This window comes from Podarcis cretensis (assembly GCF_951804945.1).
Source record: "Podarcis cretensis genome assembly, chromosome: 13".
NCBI classification, from domain to species: domain Eukaryota; kingdom Metazoa; phylum Chordata; class Lepidosauria; order Squamata; family Lacertidae; genus Podarcis; species Podarcis cretensis.
In genome coordinates, this window is record NC_137182.1 from 42,046,687 (window position 1) to 42,057,088 (window position 10,402).

The following is a 10,402-nucleotide window of genomic DNA, read 5'->3' on the forward strand; positions in this document are numbered from 1 at the left end:
CAGCACACATGCTTTCAACCGCTACATGAGTTCTGGCTCAAATGAAGCCCTGGGAAGAGAGCAGCTTTGCTTATGAATACAATTAATTCAATTTATTTATCACTTCCGACAATCAAGGAAGACTTGAAGTGACTTTTATTTTTTTAAAAAGGAATATGCAAAACATACCACACATAGCAAACATTATCCATTGAAGCGATACTTTACACTCAGGCTGCTTCCGGACAAGCTATTCATTTAGTATTCATCCTGATTTGTTTGCAGGTAGATTAGACACGAGCATCCACTTTCGTTTGTTTGCAGGAAGATGTGATCTTGCGTCAAAGGAAGTGTCCCACACTTTCCAGTGGGTTTCCCCACCATTTTCTTGCAAAGAGTCTAGTCTTCTAAAGAAGCAGATTCGTTGCACAAGACCTCTCAAGCCCCCCCCCCTTTTTAAATATTTATTTATACAACAAGAAAAAAACACACACAAAAAACACAAATACCAAATTACACACAAATTACAAAAATAACCATAGACACATAATTTTCTTGGCACACAATAAAACATCTATTGGTCTTAAAACTAAAGACCCAACTTCCCGTCTATTCCATATTTCAAATTCATATTACGTACAGTGGTGCCCCACAAGACGAACGCCTCGCAAGACGGAAAACCCGCTAGACGAAAGGGTTTTCCGTTTTGGAGGCGCTTCACAAAACAAATTTCCCTATGGGCTTGCTTCGCAAGACGAAAATGTCTTGCGAGTTCCTGCGGGGGTTTTTCCCTCCCCCCCCCTTTTCCTAAGCCCTAAGCCGCTTATCAGCTGATCCGCTGATAAGCCGCTTATCAGCTGATCCGCTGATAAGCCGCTTATCAGCTGATCTGCTAAAAGCCGCTAAACCGCTAATAGCGCTAATCCGCTAAGCTGTCAATGGGCTTGCTTCGCAAGACGAAAAAACCGCTATACGAAGAGCTTCACGGAACGGATTAATTTCGTCCTGCGAGGCACCACTGTATTGCCAATACACATTTTTTTCATAATTAAACTTATTCTCAATAAATCTAATTTCTTCTATCTACCTAGCAACTATCACTGAAGTTCCTCGAATGCTGCAACAGAATTTAAACTACTATATTTATTTTTCAGATATTCTTTGAAAACCTCCCATTTAGAAACAAATTCCTGTTTTGATTTTTTCTGATAAACCATCTAATTCAGCATATTCTGTCAGCTTTTGGATCCAATCTTGTATAGAGGGGATTTCATTACTCTTCCATTTCGCTGCGATCAAAACTCTTGCTGCCGCCGTCGCGTATAAAAAGATACCCTTCCTCTTTTGTGGAATATCCAAATCTGTTATTCCCAGGAGGTAGGCCTCTGGTTTTTTATTGAAAGAGATCGTTAGCATTTTTTACAGTTCTGCATGTATACTCTCCCAGAATACCTGTATTTTCCTACATATCCACCACATATGGTAGAATGTTCCTGAGTCTCCGCATCTCCAACAATTACTTGACACATTTTTATACATTTTTGAAAGTTTCCATGGTGTTAGATACCATCGATGTTGCATTTTTTGAAAGTTCTCTCTAATTGTGTAACAGTGAATTTCCAATTGATCTTCCATAAATTTTCCCATTGGGCCATGGTTATTGAATGGCCAAAATCCTGGGACCACCTCACCATTGCCACTGTTACCTCCTCCTCCTTGACTGTCCAGTCAAGGAGGAGTCGGTAGGTTTTGGAAAGAGTTTTTCTTTTAGAGTTTACAAGATCAGATTCAAATTGGGAAATTTCTGCTGAGAACCCCTTTTGTTTGTCAGATTTAAATTTTTCAAATAACTGATGGTATCAAGCCCCCTTTCTAAGTGCGCCGCCTGAATATGATGGTATGTGACTGAATCCTGTCCAGAAATAGTGACGGCCTAGAGGTGCCTTAAAAAGTATTTTGCATTTTATACAATATATACAATATTGTATTTTATACAATAATCAGGATTGTAACTCCTAGATCGGAACAAAATTATTGCCCAAATACTTGGGAGAATTTTAAAGAACAGTTCTTGCCTGGCACTGAAAAGTTGTCAGTGCTGGCGCCAGGCAAGCATCCCTAGGGGGAGAGCTTTCCAATACAGTATTGCATAAAAGGTTTTGATGTGGCTTTTACAGTGAAATGAGAGAAATTCAACAAAACCCCAAAACAAAAACCAGACTGTGCAACAACAAAAACGTTCTATTGCATTTAATTGGGACTCCCTTTCAAATAAACTCGACCGACCCCTCATTTCACGATGCCATAAGTGAATTGGGTTGTAGTAATGGCAAACTTAGGAAGCATCTTAAAAAGCAGAGACATCACCTTGCCAACAAATGTCCGTATAGTTAAAGCCATGGTTTTTCCAGTAGTGATGTATGAAAGTGAGAGCTGGAGCATAAAGAAGGCTGATCACCGAAGAATTGGTGCTTTTGAATTATGGTGCTGGAGGAGACTCTTGAGAGTCCCATGGACTGCAAGAAGATCAAACCTCTCCGTTCTTAAGGAAATCAGCCCTGAGTGCTCACTGGAAGGACAGATTCTTAAGCTGAGGCTCCAATACTTTGGCCACCTCATGAGAAGGGAAGACTCCCTGAAAAGATCCTGATGCTGGGAAAGATTGAGGGCACAACTCCGATTCAGACCAGGGCCCCATCTACACTGCACGCCTTCCCCCTGAAAGAACCCTGGGAATTATAGTTTGATAACACTGCTGAGAGTTGTTAAGGGACCCCTATTCCCCTCATAGATCTACAATTCCTAGAGCAGTTGAATCGTCAGTCTCTCTTCTCTTGGAACTGTAGGACTGTGAGGGGAGATATCTCAGTTTAACCTGCCTTTCTGATGAGCTGTATTTATGTTTCCTTATACAAGGCCATTTCCCCCCTGCAAAATATGTAATGATTCATTCTGGTAAAAGGAAGGACCTATTTTTAGTAGACATGCAACATTCCAGCTAAGGAGCAAGGACATTTTAGTGGCTTGTTTATCTATAAAATAGTTGAGATTATTTCCTCCTTTAAAACAATACAGAATTATTTGGAAAGCCTGCGGCTCCTGCTTATGTTATTAATCAAAACTGTTTTAATATGAGAGATGTGTGTTTTAGGAAGTGGGCTTGGGGGTTTTGCCATCTTGATTTTCTGCTTGGCACACAGTCATGATCCTGCACACAACTGGGCCCCACCACCCCCACCAGCAAACACTGTTACCAGAAAAATTGCTATAATCGCCTGTACCACCAAAACTGCCACCAGCTTTCCATGGAGGTGTTAAAAATCCTGGGTCTGGGCTGTACCGCTTGAGACTGTAAATGGGGTGTTTGAAATGTTCATCTTACAAAAAAATTATCTTTGCATGCCTTCCCCCCTGAAATCTAATTGTCTGTGTGTAGGATGTTTTCCCCTTCAAAATGGAAGAGCGTTCCAACGCCTGTAACCCCCACCTGCCGCCGTAAGGGGTACAGCCAAGCCACAAGGAATTGCTACCTCAGTGAGAACTAGGCCCTTGGCAACACCAAACTGACCATCCCCATCAACGCCCTGATCCCCAGCCTTTATGGACCCTGGGGAACTCTTGGAAATCTAAGAAACTATCACGAGCCCCACAAAATACCCATTTTACAGGAAAAAAGCTGGCAGAGGAAGACAGAAACCAAATCCACATATTAAAAAATTGTTCCAGGAAAAGATTCTTAAAAAAATAATAAAAATATTTTAACAGTTTGTATTTCATGCTGCAAAATGTAAGTTCTCCTTAATACAGTAATCATTTCTCTGCCAGTCACTTGATGGCATCTGTCATGTTCCTTTTGATTTAATAATAACAATAATAATTTGTTTATACTTCGCCCATCTGCCTGGGTTTCCTCAGCCACTCTGGGCGGCTCCCAAACGAATATTAAAAACACTATACAGCATTAAAAATTAAAAGCTTCCTAAACAGGGCTGCCTTCAGATGTCTTTTAAAAGTAAGATAGTTGCTTATTAGGGACGCAGGTGGCGCTGTGGGTTAAAGCCTCAGCGCCTAGGGCTTGCCGATCGAAAGGTCGGCGGTTCGAATCCCTGCGGCGGGGTGCGCTCCCGCTGCTCGGTCCCAGCGCCTGCCAACCTAGCAGTTCGAAAGCACCTCCGGGTGCAAGTAGATAAATAGGGACCGCTTACCAGCGGGAAGGTAAACGGCGTTTCCGTGTGCGGCTCTGGCTCTGGCTCTGGCCAGAGCAGCGATGTCACGCTGGCCACGTGACCCGGAAGTGTCTCCGGACAGCGCTGGCCCCTGGCCTCTTAAGTGAGATGGGCGCACAACCCCAGAGTCTGTCAAGACTGGCCCGTACGGGCAGGGGTACCTTTACCTTTACCTTTAGTTGCTTATTGCCTTGACATCTGATGGGAGGGCGTTCCACAGGGCGGGTGCCACTACCGAGAAGGCCCTCTGTCTGATTTGAGGCTGGCATGGTGAAGGCCAGCTGTGGCTTTTCTGCAACAACAATGAAAACCAAAACTCCAAATAAAGTTTCCCCCCTCTCGCTATCCCAGTTAACTGCTAGTTTGAACCTTGCATGGCTGCCCGCATCCAGGGATCCCCGAGTTCGACCAGTTATTTGTTGAGGCGCTTAACCAGAGTTTGTGTTTCCTTTGGAACGAGGCACAGCAGAGACTGTGGCATCTTTATAAGATATGGTTTATGTCATGAATAGAAGTTCTCATCCTGGCCAGCAGGGGTATTGTGTATATAGTTTTCACTCAGGTCCACGTCAGTTAATTTAGGCAGGAAACCCTGGGGTGTTGTTACAATGCTGACAGCAGGCTGCCTATAAAAACAGGCCGGATGAGCTGTTTGCTGTTCAGTTCAGTTGCAGCTTACTTATGAAGAACTACTTGGAGAAGTCTCTGTGTCATCTGCTATGTCCACCCACTATTTAATAGTTTATTTACACACACATACAACCTGAGCCTACGATGGAGGGGTTCAAAGCATCAACACCCCAAGAGAATCTGGCTCCCTTCATGGCTGCAGCCTTGGCTGCAAGCAGAAATGAGGCATGTCTCTGTCTCACAGGCTTCAGCCTTCTTCCCCCTCCAGCTTCTAGATTACACACCTCAATTAACCACTTTGGCCTTTGTCTTTCTAACTACCAGTGAGTTGAGAGAAGAGGGGGGACCACCCATTTGTCCCCTGGTGCTGAACCACTTCCTTTCTTACCTTCATGGGCCATTACCTCAGCCGAAAGCTAGCCTGGGTATTCCAGGAATTTGCTTAGATGTTAACACTTGCTAGATCCAAGAATTAGAAGGGGCATAAAGTCAGCACACACCCACACCCCAACGAAGAATAGTATAAACAAACAAGCAAATGAGAAATATTTATTTATTTATTTGGTTTTTCGGATTAAAATTTTACAGTCACATATCAAATATACAGCATAAAAACAAGATTCCAAAGAACTTTCCCCCCCCCCCCTTTGTGGGCCTTATTGTTAATCATTTCCTCCTGCGTCTTTTATGATAATCCAAATATTTTACATCTCCATTGTGTCCAAAATTCACCATTAAGCTAAAGTGCTATTCCAATCCTATTAACAATTTTAACTGTTTACAATGGTTTTTTAAGATAGGTTATAATTTTCCCTCATTCCTTATTAAAATTTTGGTCTTCCAGATTTCTGTCTCTTCCGGTCATTTTAGCCATTTTGGCATAATCCATCGATTTGATCTACCATTCTTCTCTGGTAGGGACTTTATCTTCTTTCCATCTCTGGACCAATAACATCCACGTAGACGTGGTTGCATACATAAATAGTCTTTTCTGCTCCCTTGGGATTTCTGCACCTATTCTAAGTCAGACGGTTGGTCTATCATTAACACTGACTGGCTCTAGGGCATGGGTAGGCAAACTAAGGCCCGGGGGCCGGATCCGGCCCAATTACCTTCTCAATCCGGCCCGCAGACAGTCCAGGAATCAGCAAGTTTTTACATGAGTAGAATGTGTCCTTTCATTTAAAATGTATCTCTGGGTTATTTGTGGGGCCTGCCTGGTGTTTTTACATGAGTAGAATGAGTGCTTTTATTTAAAATGCATCTCTGGGTTATATGTGGGGCATAGGAATTCGTTCTTCCCCCCAAAAAAATATAGTCCGGCCCTCCGCAAGGTTTGAGGGACAGTGGACCGGCCCCCTGCTGAAAAAGTTTGCTGACCCCTGACCTAGGGTTTCAGATGTGAGATTCCCAGTCCTACCTGAAGATAGTGAGGGGGGATTATAGGGTTGTTTTTTATTTGATTCTGTATTTAGTGTTTTTATATTATGATTTTATTCTATGAACCACCCTGAGACCTGGGGCTATAGGGCTGTATACATTTTTTAACAACAACTTGGGACCTTTTGCATGCGAAGCATATGTCTCATACCAGTGAGCTGTGCTTCTTTCCTGGGCTTGGTTCAGCCTCAGGTTTGGCAGAGAGAGTCAGTGGCTGACCCACGGCCATGCCATCCCTTTACCTTGCCGCTTTCTACCAGGGAAATTTTTCTGAGGTAGTCTATTTTAAAGTTTGTACTGTATGTGTTTATATGCCTATCGCACTTTTAAACTTAACATCTATTGTTGTATATTGTTTTAAATGTTTGTTTTGCTATTGGGATTGTAGTGCCATTTGTGTTTCTCAAGCTGGTCTCTGACCGTAATAAATTTCATTTCATTCTTACCAGGAAAATCTGATCTTGACCACTGAATCAGAGCAAACGTCAATTGGGTTTTCTCCAGACTGACATTTATTGCTAAAGAGCAGGTTTTCCCAGAGAAAGCAAGGGTAAAAACCACTCAGACCCCTGCCTAGAACAAGTGGAAAACTTGACTGATGCTTTCTAGCATACCCTCCAACATTTCTCCGATGAAAATAAGGGCATCCCAACAATTATCTGATGAAAATAAAAGGTTATTTGATGAAAATAGGGGTGTCCTATTCCATACCCTCCAACAATAGCAGTTCGAAAGCACCTCCGGGTGCAAGTAGATAAATAGGGACCGCTTACCAGCGGGAAGGTAAACGGTGTTTCCGTGTGCGGCTCTGGCTCGCCAGAGCAGCGATGTCACGCTGGCCACGTGACCCGGAAGTGTCTCCGGACAGCGCTGGCCCCTGGCCTCTTAAGTGAGATGGGCGCACAACCCCAGAGTCTGTCAAGAATGGCCCGTACGGGCAGGGGTACCTTTACCTTTACCTTTACCATGTCCTCTAACAGTTCTCCAATGAAAATAGGGACATCCTAAGGAAAAACCGGGACATTCTGAGATCAAATCAGAAACCGGGACGGCTTCTGTAAATCTGGGACTGTCCCTGGAAAATAGGGACACTAGGACAAGCAGGAGTGTGGACAAGCCCTGAGCCGGGCTTCAAACCCAAGTCCAGTTCTACGCTGCAACCGCTACACCAGAAAGCCCTGCCACGTTTCTCTGCAATGCCTCAGTGTTTGAGGAATGCGTTTGCACTTTTATTTATTTATTCCATAAAATTTATATGCTCTTAATTGTAAAAGGAAACCTCAGTGCAGCAGGGATTTGAACCCAGGTCTCTGAGTTTTCCCTGGAATCCAGCGTTCAAACTACAACTACACCGTTGTGGCCAGGCAGGGGGTTTTTAAGGTAGAAATCTGCTCCCTTCCATCTAAGAGCAGAACAGAGAGAGAGAGAGAAAACCCAGGAATCCTGACTCCCCCAAACCCAGCCAAAATAATTTCAGTGCCAGATTCGAATGGAAGCAGCAGCAACGAAAGTCAAAACAACCATGCTTGCTGTTCATTTATTTTAAAAAGTGTTTTGCCGGGGAGAGGCAGGAGGCAGGCAACATGAGCTTGAGCTTTTATAAGTGGCCTCAGACAATGTTGCCTTGGGCTAAGTCCACCTGCCTTCCTAGCCAGGATGAGTCACTTTCACTGTCCCAGATTTTGCTTCCGATGCTCAGACACGCTGGGGAATCTCCAGAAGAGGGGTGAAGGCGGATTTCACCACCTGACGTCAAGGTCCAGTCCAGATGAAGGGATAGGCCCAGACTTGCAATGGAAGAAGTTGGCATGTCCAGGCATCCGACTTCATTTCCTTAGCGACAGAGAGAGAGAGAGAGAGAGAGAGAGAGAGAAATCAGTTACTGGGAAGGAGAGTGTGTTTCACTGTCTAGGGCACCTAATAATTAACTCTTGGAAAGGTTGCTAGTGAGTGAACCAAGACGAATTTTAGGTCCACCTCATAACCCACACCCGAGGCCCCACGCATCAGAAACCGGAGCCCGAAACTACTTTGCAGGAACAAAATGATTAAGCGTATTCTGCTCACCCAGTAATGCTTGCAAGAACAAGGAAAAGGAAAAAGAAAGGAAGTCTTCTCATTTAGTGCCTCTTCAACAACATTATGAATGCAGCTGGATTTATAAGGTTGTTATGTCTTGATTTGCAGCTGGAGGGGGGCTGACCACGGTTGTCTTGTCATCATAGCTGTCAACTTACAGATTTGAAAATAAGGGACCAGCAACCTTGAAAATAAGGGACCAGCAGCCAAAATAAAGGACCTGCAGCCTCACCTGTTCCAGGCACTCCAGTCTTCCAGTCCTCCTGCAGTCTGGTCAAACTTATGCTGGTAGCTTCGAGAACACTGTCCAACCAACTTTGTAACCAGAGGTTCAACTGAATAGAATCTAAATCACATGCACCACAAGGCCTATGCAGCCTCAACTTAAGATGGCTCCCCGGCCTGGCTTTGCACTGCAAAGTTTGCAGCAGCACGTGCAACACAATGGCGTCCAGCTTGCATTAACTAGCCACACACAAGGCATGCAAGCTCCACCCTCGGTTGTTCTTAGACTTCTTATTGAGTGAGCAACACAGCCAAGCAACACAGTTGGAGCCTCCCTCCTCCCTGGCCGGCCGGCAGGGAGGGAGGGAGAGGAGCTGCTTCCTTTGAAATTTAAGGGACATCATTTAAGGGACATTTAAGGGACATCCATCAATAAGGGACAGCAGCGGGACATGGCGCTGGAATAAGGGAATGTCCCTTCAAATAAGGGACACTTGACAGCTATGCTTGTCATCAACAAGAGCAGTACCGGATTTACGTATAAGCTGAACAAGCTATAGATTAGGGCCCCACTCTCTTGGGTGCCCCCCAAAAAATTAAAGGGAAAAACCCTGGATGTACATTTCCAAAATATAAGATAAAAATAAAAATAAAATTAAACCTACATACAGCAACAGTGTTTTGTGTTGTGTAGGCTCCTATGATGTAAGTAATGGGCCCCATCTGCTAGCCTGCTCCCTAAAACTGTATTTCAGTTCAACAATTACTTTGATAAAATACATATTTTGTATTTTGGCTTTAGATACCTATTAGGTCCATAAATTACCATATAGCATATATTCAACACAAAAAACAGTGTCAGTTTCGACATCTGGACATATAAAGGGCCCCATTACCTTCAGTAGCTGAGGGCCTCATCAAACCTAGATCCAGCCCTGAACAAGAGTGATGCTTCAACTTTCTTATACTGTGTGTTTGTGTGTGTGTGTGTGTGTGTGCGCGCCTCAGGACCAGAATATTTGCTTGAACTTTGAAAGCAGATGGGGATGGGAGCTCAAGGAAGTGGCTGGGGGCTGATGGGAGTTGTTGTTCAAAATAGCTGGACTGGAGGCACCATGCTGGTAAAGTCTGAGCTCCATTATCCTGGCTCTAAGCATGTTTTAGGGAAGGGGCAGTGGGAAAGCAGATGAAGACTGAGTAGACCGTGCAGATCTAGGCTGGGTGGGAGGCCCAAGTAGAAGATACTGGAGCCTCTCCTCCACCCTCCATTGTCCCCCCAAGCAAAGTATCTTTTCCGGACTTCCCTTGTGGCTGCTCCTGCTGGCAGGAGTGGCCAAAGGTGGTTGCAGAAGATGAGGCTTCTGGGCCTCTGACAAAAGGAGGAACAGGCAGAGATCCAACTGGTAAGGCCTCCCCCTGTTGTGTGCGATGGGGAGCCACACCTGTTGATGTTCTGCCTGTCGAGCAGCCAGGGTGGCTTGCCAGGGTGGGTGAGAAGAAGGGCAGCCCAGCTGCCAAGTCTTTATTCACGCCACCTCTAAATCCTCTTTTTTTCTGACCTGCGTCATACAGCAAGCTGCATCTGCTGGATCCCCCTCTCCTGCACACCTGCTAAAATGTAAGAAGAGCCCCCAGGACCCATCATCCCATTCTCCCAGTGGCCAGTCAGGCGCCTGTGGGGAGCCCACAATCAGGGCCTGAACGCGCAGCCGCTCTTCCCACGCAACTGGCATGAATGGGTGGCATGCCTGACTAAGCAGGCGCGAGATCTCCCCTACTTGGCACCTCGGTTTCCCTTCCCTCCAAACGGGATATGGAGCCTG

The 10,402-nt window shown here is 44.9% G+C and overlaps 1 long non-coding RNA gene across 2 annotated transcripts; it reads right to left on the reverse strand.

The window, feature by feature from the left end:
- Positions 1-7,759: 7,759 nt before the first annotated feature.
- LOC307201288 lies at positions 7,760-10,262 on the reverse strand. 2 transcript variants are annotated; one of them, XR_013832664.1, is made up of 2 exons: positions 10,188-10,262; positions 7,760-8,108 (listed from the first exon to the last, which is right to left on the reverse strand). It is a non-coding gene; the product is annotated as an uncharacterized lncRNA (long non-coding RNA). The 2 variants fall into 2 exon arrangements; XR_013832665.1 differs by lacking the exon at positions 10,188-10,262 and adding an exon at positions 8,343-8,460.
- Positions 10,263-10,402: the final 140 nt, after the last annotated feature.